The 9,685-nt window shown below is 32.4% G+C and overlaps 1 long non-coding RNA gene across 1 annotated transcript in view; it reads left to right on the top strand.

The window, feature by feature from the left end:
• Nucleotides 1-2,230: 2,230 nt before the first annotated feature.
• The window catches only part of LOC108446299, a 16,247-nt gene continuing 8,792 nt past the window's right edge, over nucleotides 2,231-9,685 (top strand). The window contains exons 1-2 of the long non-coding RNA XR_001861446.1: nucleotides 2,231-2,328; nucleotides 8,371-8,481. This is a non-coding gene — a long non-coding RNA (uncharacterized LOC108446299). The remainder of the gene's footprint in view (nucleotides 2,329-8,370; nucleotides 8,482-9,685) is intronic.

Genomic DNA, 9,685 nt, shown 5'->3' with positions numbered 1-9,685 from the left:
CTGCTGCACTCCTCAAAAGATGAGATTGATTCATCAACATGCCTTTTATTAAAAGACTTAGCCTGGTAATAAACTTAGCAATTTCAGTGTCAGCAGTCATTAGCCTAAAAGGTTCTTTCAAAGAAAGCTAGATAGATATCTGGTCCAAAAACTTTCTATTATTACACTAATTAGATTGTGGCAATGCCTTAGATTTATAGGGCAGGAAGAAAATAGGAGTCTTAGGCAAAACAAGAATATTGCCTGATCAGAGCCAGAACTGTTCAACTATTACTTTCTTATGTCTCCTAAAAATAGGCATGAAGTAGTCCTCCCAGAATACATGGAAAACAAATCTACTTATATTAAGCAAGCCATTGGATTTGTTGTAGAGTGTATTACATAGACTGAAGGAAATGGTCTCCTACCTTTACTTGTGGCTGATAAAGAGGAAGCACACAAAATTCAATTTCTTCACTCAGATCTCAAGAATTTTGTTGATTTTGTTTGTTTGTTTTTGTCATTTTTTGGGAGATTGGGATTTTTGGTGGGTTTGTTTGTTTGTGTGTTTGGGGTTTTTGTGTTTGTTTGTTTGTTTGTTTGTGAAGGTTTTTTTCTCCTGTAGCCACAGAGATGTTCATAATGTATTTCTGTCTAGATCTTTTTTTTTAGTGTAATCAAAATCCACTGGCAGTTTCATCATCTGCAGGTCCCTGCTCCACAGACTAATAACTCATCAGAGCTAATGCACAGCATTCCCTTGAAATTAACTTCATAATATATATATAACAGGCTTAAGTAAAATTAATCAAATAGCTTTGTATTATAACAGAGAAAAGTTTATGAAAACATGGTCAGAACTGAATCTCTTAGAGAGGTTTACTGTTATCAAGGTGCAGAAATGTGCACTTGGAAGGGATGGATAGCGATGAAGATAAGATAATACATATTCCAGAGTGATGAAATTTTCGTAACTGACTTAAAACAACAAAAAAAGTGCAAGTTTCATGACAATTTTTTTACCTTCTGAACAAGTTTGGGTTTTTTTAAATTCTTGCAATTACTAAAAGAAGATAAAGAAATGGATCTTTTGGTTGTGTTGAGGATGTGATTTAAGGATTTGAAGTGGAAACACCTTATGATGAGGACTCATTGCAGTTTCACAGCATAATTGAAGGGATAATATTGTAAAAGTTGTGTAATATATATAATTTCCATATTATTGGGTGATTATTACTTGGGATTTTAAACTGAAATGCTAACCTAGTTATTTTAAAGCAGAAATTGGTTTAAACCCTGACTGATGGCACGCATTCCTATTATAACAGTGACCAGTGTATGTTAAGCATGAAATAATTGTGTTGCATTTTAAGCATGTCTCAGTTCAGTGTTAGAATGTTCACCACAGCTTGTTTATTAAAGTCAAATATTTAGATTATCATTTCAAGATATCTGCCAATTATACAATGAATATATACTATATATATATATATGAGTATAATTACTCTTTACATTTTCTAAGATATGTAATTCTGAATTTTACATTATAATAAGGAAGCTTAAACATTCTCTTATTAAAAAAATACATAATCACATACTAATTTTCTGAATATAACAACAAAAAAACCCTTGTAATATAAAATAGAAAATTGAGGCCCTTGAAGAGTAGAGAAGATCTCTATCTTGTGTTTCTTAAATGGATTATCTTCCATTGTTCTTACTTGAATATTTGCTGCCAAGGCTGAAATATTCAACAATGTTTTGCCTGTATAGAAAATAATTTTTTGTACTACATTTGTGAAAAGCAGTGCATGAACTAGTGTATAATCACAAAGATCATAAGTGGATAATCTAAAATAGAATTCAGTTTCTCAAGGTCTTGCAAGTCAGATGCATTTGTACTTCTTGCAGCGTATCTTGATAATCCACCATATGTAAGAATCTATGACTTTATTCAGGTGGGCACTGAAGTGCAAATATATCTTTTATGTCATGTACATGTATTAGTAAGAGACTGCTTTTTATGTTTTTTGTATACCTGAAATTTTACTCAGCATTTCCACTTCAATATTTACTTATTTTAAGTGTAACATTCAGTTACACAACATGGCAAATATTAGTATGGACAATATTATTTTCAATATTTTTTATTTACAGTAAAAAAGGGAAATGTCTAGAGTTTGCTCTTTATACAGTTTGAAGTTCATTTAAACTTATTTTACACTGCAATTGTGTTCATTTCCAGGAATTCCTCTCATATTTTGACATCTTGTCAGATGATTGCTCTATAAATATACCAGCTTGATGAAAGCAGGTTTTCCACCCCCTGAAACCAAACTTATCATGTTGGTAAGTTCAGATTCTGCTAACTACAGATAATTTTTCCTGCAATGTAGCTCTGCTGATGGCATTCACTGTTGGTTTCGATTAGGCTTTTTAGATCAGTATTAATTTTTAGATTAGAATTTTTTTTAGTGGATATAAGAAAGCTATTTGAAGGATTTCAGTCATTAATGGTGATATGCAACTTGAGATTCAGAAGCTTTAACTTCAGAAGCTTGTTTCAATTCCTTAAGATGTGCATTTCCATTTCCATCTCTAGTTCCACTCGAAAACCTCTATGATATCTGAAAGTCCAAAGAGGCTGGCAGGTACAAGAGAGGACTTTTGGGACCTCTGCTCTACTTCTAGGGTTTGATTCAGCTGCTGGCAGTTGGATGCCTGAGTCACTTGCTATGTCGTCAGGTATTGTAACTGTCTTGCAGGTGTTTTTCAGGTTTGTGTATCTCTCTTGGAACAGCAGCTAGGAATTAGATTCACCTCAAAATTTTGGTCTCCTTTCTTCCTTTATATGTGAAATCATATTAAGTTAAAATTTGTAATGTGTTATTGCACATGAAGAAACATACCTGTGAATGAGACAACAGGGAGCTGTCCCAGAGTGCATCCTGCCATTATGCACAATATTGTTCTTTTATTTTTAGAAGTTCAGTACCTTGATTAGTCTACTGCTCTGATGTATAATATCACTAATAGAAATGTTTTGACAACAGTACCTTCAATGTTAATTTGGAGAAAACATGCATATGATTTTATGTATTGATCTATTTTAATAAGATTTAAAAAGCTCTAATAATGTCTAATATGTCTAATAAGGAGTTCTAAATAACCATTTAAAAAGGAAATGATAAATTGAGTGCTATCAAGAAGATTGATTTTGAAAAAAACAAAATTTCATAAAAATCAGGACCACACTCTCAACTTCATTTTCTAAAACAGTGTTCCTTGTAGTAAGGACAGCACACTTCTTACAGGAAATCTCAAAGACAGAAGCTAATTTCTTGGGGTTTTTTCTCCCAAATAATTCATTTTCCATGAAGTCTCCCTTCTGACATAATTTGAAGAAAGGAAGAATAATAATTCAATCAATATATTTTAGAAGAACTTTTAAAAAAGGAAGAATAACACCTTTATTTTGATGGATCAATTTTGTATTGCATCATCAAGAGTTGATGGATTATTTTTCTTCAGAAATTGTTTTTGTAAACCATGTAGGGTAGTTTTATTACCTTATCTTAATTCTCATTTAAATATGTTTTAGAAAAATATTACTGGAAATTACAGTAAGTACACTTAAACTTATTTTGAAGATTTTTTCTAAATAAAGAACTGAAAATACTTATATATTAAAACTTGATGTATTGTTTCTCATTATTTAAGCATTTTAAAAATCCATTTTGTACAACTCTTTAAAGTCAATGTTAATGTTAATAGAATATCAATGGTAATAATAATGTATCCAGATTTTTGTTTTTCAGCTTGATGATAAAATTTGATGCCTAAGACATACCTTTTTCTCTCTTTCATATACAGTTGTACTAATTGGTTTTCAGGTTTTGATTTACCTATTATTGAAAGTTTCTTGTTCTCTTATTTTTCCCAGATATTTAATGATGGGAGGTGGGATTAGAAAAGCTATTTGCTTTTTATTTGTTTAATGTTTATGATTCTAAAGTACCTGTCCTTAGGCATTTTAGGGACAGTTTTCATGACAAAATAGATACCTAATGAATTTCACCTCAGTTTTTTCTATATCATATAATAAATTTATTACAATAACTGCTCTGTTTTGGTTGTAGGCATGCACTCACTCAAAAGAATTTAAGAAACAAAATACCTGAACTAAGAATCAAAACATTCTGATGAATAGGTGTAAATTATACACATTCTTCTTTTGATTCAAAGATGCAGAATCTAATTTTTATGTAATTTAATCATATTTACATGTTCAGATTTTCATACTTGTCTGGTTCTATTAAACATTCACACAAATTTACTAATAAATATTTTAAACAGCATATCTATTCATTGCCAAGTCAAACAGGATTTTTTTTTTTAATTTTATGCCAGCATCCATGAATTTAGGCCCTGCAACTAATACACAATAAAGCACCCTGCTGTCCTGAAATTTAAAGATACTTAGCATGGAACTTAGCATGGGGTACTTAGTGTAGTACCCCAATCTGGAATGCAAAATCTCACCTTCTGTAATAAATATCATTCATGATCACAAATATCTTTCACTTTTCAGTATGAAAATGAGAGCTTTATAATTTCTTTGTCTTGCTTCCCATGAAAAATATTGTTTCGGCTCCTACATGGAAACAGTTCTAAAAAGCATCAAATAGCAGTGAATTTTCTTTACATCTTTTTAAGTTAAATACTACTTCTCAACACCCTTTTTTCTTTAGAATCCAAGAACATGATCAACTCTGCCACATTGTTTTAAATTTTCCAGTTTACAAATTAACTGAGCAATTCCCTCAGTGTCAATAGAGAGGTACTACTCAAATAAATTACACCTGTGATTATGATTAAAAGGAGTAAGCTCTCAGGGTGTCAAAACCTATATTCTAAATCTCCATATGAAAATTGAACACTCATGTGAATATATAGTAATTGTCAATTTTACATATCTGTAACTGTTGTATGAGAATATTGATGGCCTACAGAAGAAGGATGCCCTATTGATGTCAACACTTATGACTCTTATATTGTGGTTTAACTTGGGTTGTAATTGCTCTTTTAGAAACAGGTTTATTATACTAATTAATTAAATCATTTTATTAATGAAAAGACTTGAACTATGTGTCCAGGAAACACTACAGCACTAGCCCTTTTGCTGGGACTGCTTCTTACCACCCCAGTTGACTCTTTCCAAGACAAATCTGCAATGGATGTTAGTAGTAGTAAGTGGCTTCAGATGCCAGTCTGATAGAATTATAGCATTATAGAATAGTTTGGGTTGGCAAAAACCTTTAAGATCATCAAGCCCAACCATTAAGCTAATACTGTCATGTCCACCACTAAACTATGTAAGAACCACATCTACACATCTTTCAAATACCTCCAGGGATGGTGACTCAACCACTTCTCTGGGCAGCCTGTTCCCAGGGCTTGACAACAGTTCAGCTGGAATATAACAATCAGTTTTGCATTAATTTCAGTAAAATTATAAAAGTTTTAGAAATATCTGGTTTTTTTCAAAGATACATACTTTCACATCTGGAAAAGTGGGAAGGATATTTTGTTCCTATAATCAAATTCAGTTCTGTTTGCTGATCTGGCTAATTTTTTATGTGACTAGAATTGCCATAGTGGACACACGTTGAATCATGGTATGGACACAGAATGATTATCATGATACAGTCAAACTTTGCAGAGCCTTTATACTTGAAAGAAGGTAAGAACAGAGTGCCTGCCAAGTTGTGTTGACTAATGCTGCAGTAGTTCCACTTCTGGACCTGGATTCAGTCTTTATGCATATATATGGGAAGAGGGATTTGTGGAGCATCTGGTATTTGTTGTTCCTCATTGGTAATATCTGCACTGATAATTTGCTTTTTGAAGCAACAATGACAGAAAAGCTGCATCATTTGGCCATTTGTGGAGAAAGAAGTGTCTCCATATGGTCATACTAACTTGTTGGAAAATCACTGATGGTGCTAAAAAACTCAGTAAGTTAATTTTAATTGAAGTGACATCAGCTGTGGAAAAGAAAGGTAACTCTGAAACAAGCACAAAATTAGTTCTTCTAGGGCATTGTAAAGTAGGCAGATATTGAATTGGGTAGGGAATGATAGAAAGTGCCGGTAGAGAACTATATATAAATTCTGTGAAAACCATAAAATCTCCTGTTAGTGACTATTAAGAACTTTTGTGGGAATATACCAGTGTGAATGAAACATCAGTTAAAAAGCACAGGAAGATTGGTTGGGCTGACTGGAAGGAAAGAAGGCTGGGCTGACTGCGCATCTGTTTGCTCCAAAGTACCATTATCAGCCTGGTTAGGGTATTCAGATGTACTTTTCCTCTTTTCTATCTGTCTTAAATCTCTTTCTTTGTTAAGCAGACACTTGGCTATTTTATAATATCTGACTCAATTTCTACTGCTTGATCTTGTCTATTTTGTATAAATATTGAATTATTAATTAGAAAAAAAGTAGGTTATCCCACATCAAGCATGAGTATTGCAAACCCAGTGTAAAACTGGAGGAAAATTGGGATTAATTTCTTTGGAGTTAAGTCTCTTTTTTTGTCCTTGAAAATTTTGAATGTTCCCTCATTACAATCATACTGGTCAATAAGAAAATCCACAAGAGATACATTTAGCCAAGCTTTCTGGCCAACACTGCATAAAAGCATTTGGGAAATCACAAAAAGTTTCCAAGAGTGGGAAAATTATGTCTCTCTAGATCAGCACATTACATTTCTATTGCTTGGCAATAAGATGACACAGCAAGTTTACCAGCACAAGAGGAACTTAATGCCTCTTGTGAAGTACTCATGTTTTGCTTACAGTTCTGCACAAATTTGAGCTAGTATTTAAATACCAGATATTATATTAATTTCTGTAAGCCTTCTTCCAGCATCTGTCATCAGTAATTTCTAGATTCAAATTGAAGAAATTATCTTAAATTTCTATGTAGACATTTAGAACAATAAAACTAAATAGTCTGATGCTCAGCTAAATAATTTGCTCCACTTAAAACACATGAATCAATCTCTTTGGTAAAAAGTGATTTTTTTTGTTTTTTCTTAAAGGGAGAAAACAAAAAATATATTAATCATAATAAACTAATAACGACATAGGTAAATATTATCCCATGCAGGACATAACTTTAGGAATAAAACTAAAAGTATTTCATAGTTTATGGAACACTTGTGTGAGATTAGTTCAGTTCAGTCTTTTCCCTCTTAAGTTGGAAACTTTTCACTTTGTTGGGAGGTGTTTTGGGTTTTTTTAAATACCTTTCAAAGCTAATCAAACAACACTGAAGAACTAACCACTTCTAAGATTTCCACTTTGATCTCTTCATCAGTATCTTCTCCTTTTCTTAAAATATCATTAAATTGTCTTTTGGAGTTCATCTTTCCTGAGTATTTTTTTTTTCTTTTATTGGGACAAAAAAGAAGGTGTGGTTATGGATGGTTTAATTTTTTGTTTTATCCCCTAACCACCTAATATTAACACAGAAAACTGGCCATGGGAACATAAAGATCAGTAGGTGTGGAAATAATGTTTTAGTTCAACCCTTGTGCTGTCACAAGTTCAGGAATGCTTGGGTGACAGTATCAGATATTGTGTTATCTGCTTAGAAATATTAAAAAATTCTACACTGCCTAACAGAAGTGCTTCCCAGTCAATGGTACTACCAACTCCCTATTTTCAGTTGTCCTTATTTCAAATTCAGCTGAATACTTCAAGCTGATTTCTGAGAATGCATGGAGAAGAATTAGTCATCTATAGCAATCTGTGGCACATTGGTTCCTTTTCCCACCCTTTTAACTTTTGTTTTCTTTTAGTAGCCAGGGACTTGAATCTGTCGGTACAAATGTTACTCTTGTTATCATGCCATCTCCACAGGCAATTGAGATAATTTTGAATTCCAATCTTGTCTTCTAAATCCTACTCAATCCAGTGGATTAATGGAACCTACACGTCCCATTTCAAGAGGATAGCATTTTCTGCTGATGTAAATACTGACTGAATCCGGGAAAATTTCTGAAAGGTTATACAAATGTCTTTTTAGTTAACAGTGAATAGCTATAACTCTTATTTTGAAACCATTTTTACTATATACGGGTGGATATTTTTATTTTTACAATACTTACTAGAATATGATGTTAAGAACAACATAATAACAATATAAAATTTACCAAAGATAATATTTTGTAAGACTTTTTTTTTTATTTTGCTATTACCAATATTAATAACTTTTCATTTTTTTCACCTGGCTTTTTCATACTAGTCCAAATTTCTCACTATGCTTTGTAAGGGGATAAATAATCTCTTCTTTATAAGTAAAATAAATTTCTTTTCTTTTGCAGAATGCATTATCTTGATCAAGAAAACTGGAGGCTTGCTATCTGCAAATCTATGTTTTAATTTCCAGAATTCTTCTCCAAGAATTATTCTTCAATGCTCAGCTGAGAACAAAGGTAAAAATTTGAAATACCCTCTAAAGATTACATGACTTACAATTGCTTGGTAACAACATTGAGAAAGTCATTAATTAAGTATATTTTACTTTCTAACAGGGATTAGCAAAATATTCATGAAGTTCTGCTTCCCTTCTCTCAGAGATCATCATGTAATTATATCTACATAAAGTATTTCTCAAGTATCATATAAATACATGACTGTGCTATAAGAGTGGCAATCCTTGAATAGAACAGGCAGATTTATATTAGAAGTAATTGATTGATATCTATGAACAATTCTGTATCATCAAATACATTTAAATAGACCCTTCATCTTTTTTGATTATGAGGGATTTTTCACTAGACAAGTAACTGGACATTTATATTCTACAGAAATATGTTTTCTGAAAGTAGGTTTTATCACAGAAATAAATTTATGACTTAAGTGAATTAGAAATGTCATATAAATCCTTAAATTAGCACACCCTTCTCTGGAGATATAACCAAGAAGTACTTTAGGGGCCGATCCCTACCATGCTGGAGATCACGTTCTGTGTTTATGAGGAAGTTGCACTTTAACACCAGTTCACTCAGACAGCACCATTCCGTTTCTCAACAAGGAGTAGACTGTTGCTAGTGGGAGAAAAAACTAGTTTTCACAAATATCTCTTTGTATATCTAAAGCAACAAGTTTTTCTCTCATTTGCTATAGTATTTTTAGATTTATCAACTACATGTTGCAACGGTCTTCGAAACAACAGCTTATCTGACTCCTTAACAGAACCCTCCTGCCCTTTCCAAACAAATCGAACCTACCAGAGCATCATTATTGTTTAGGGATAATTAAGTTCCATATTTTGAAGGAGGGCTGAATGCATGACCTAAAGTGCTCTGAAAGTATTATATCATCTTTGTAAAATATTACTATTTCCTGTCCATCTGGGAGTTGTAACTAATTTTTTACTTTTGTGCTTTTCCATGGCGCTGCTCACATCTTTCCTTTTGCTTTTTTCATTGCAGTCTTCCATAATTATTTACATGTCCTTGCATTGGACATTTTTGCATATTGGCCCTTTTTATCATGCCTATCTACTAATCATAAAAGGCAGATGTTCACACCGTTATTTCTACACCTCAACATTTTCTAGTGCACAATTTTCATACAAATCTTTTCCTTCCTTCCTTCCTTCCGAATTCCTTCCTTCCTTCCTTCCTTCCTTCC

This window comes from Corvus brachyrhynchos, unplaced genomic scaffold (genome assembly GCF_000691975.1).
Source record: "Corvus brachyrhynchos isolate BGI_N302 unplaced genomic scaffold, ASM69197v1 scaffold12, whole genome shotgun sequence".
NCBI lineage: Eukaryota > Metazoa > Chordata > Aves > Passeriformes > Corvidae > Corvus > Corvus brachyrhynchos.
Note: the sequence above shows the minus strand (reverse complement) of the source record. Positions and strands in the feature narration are given on the sequence as shown.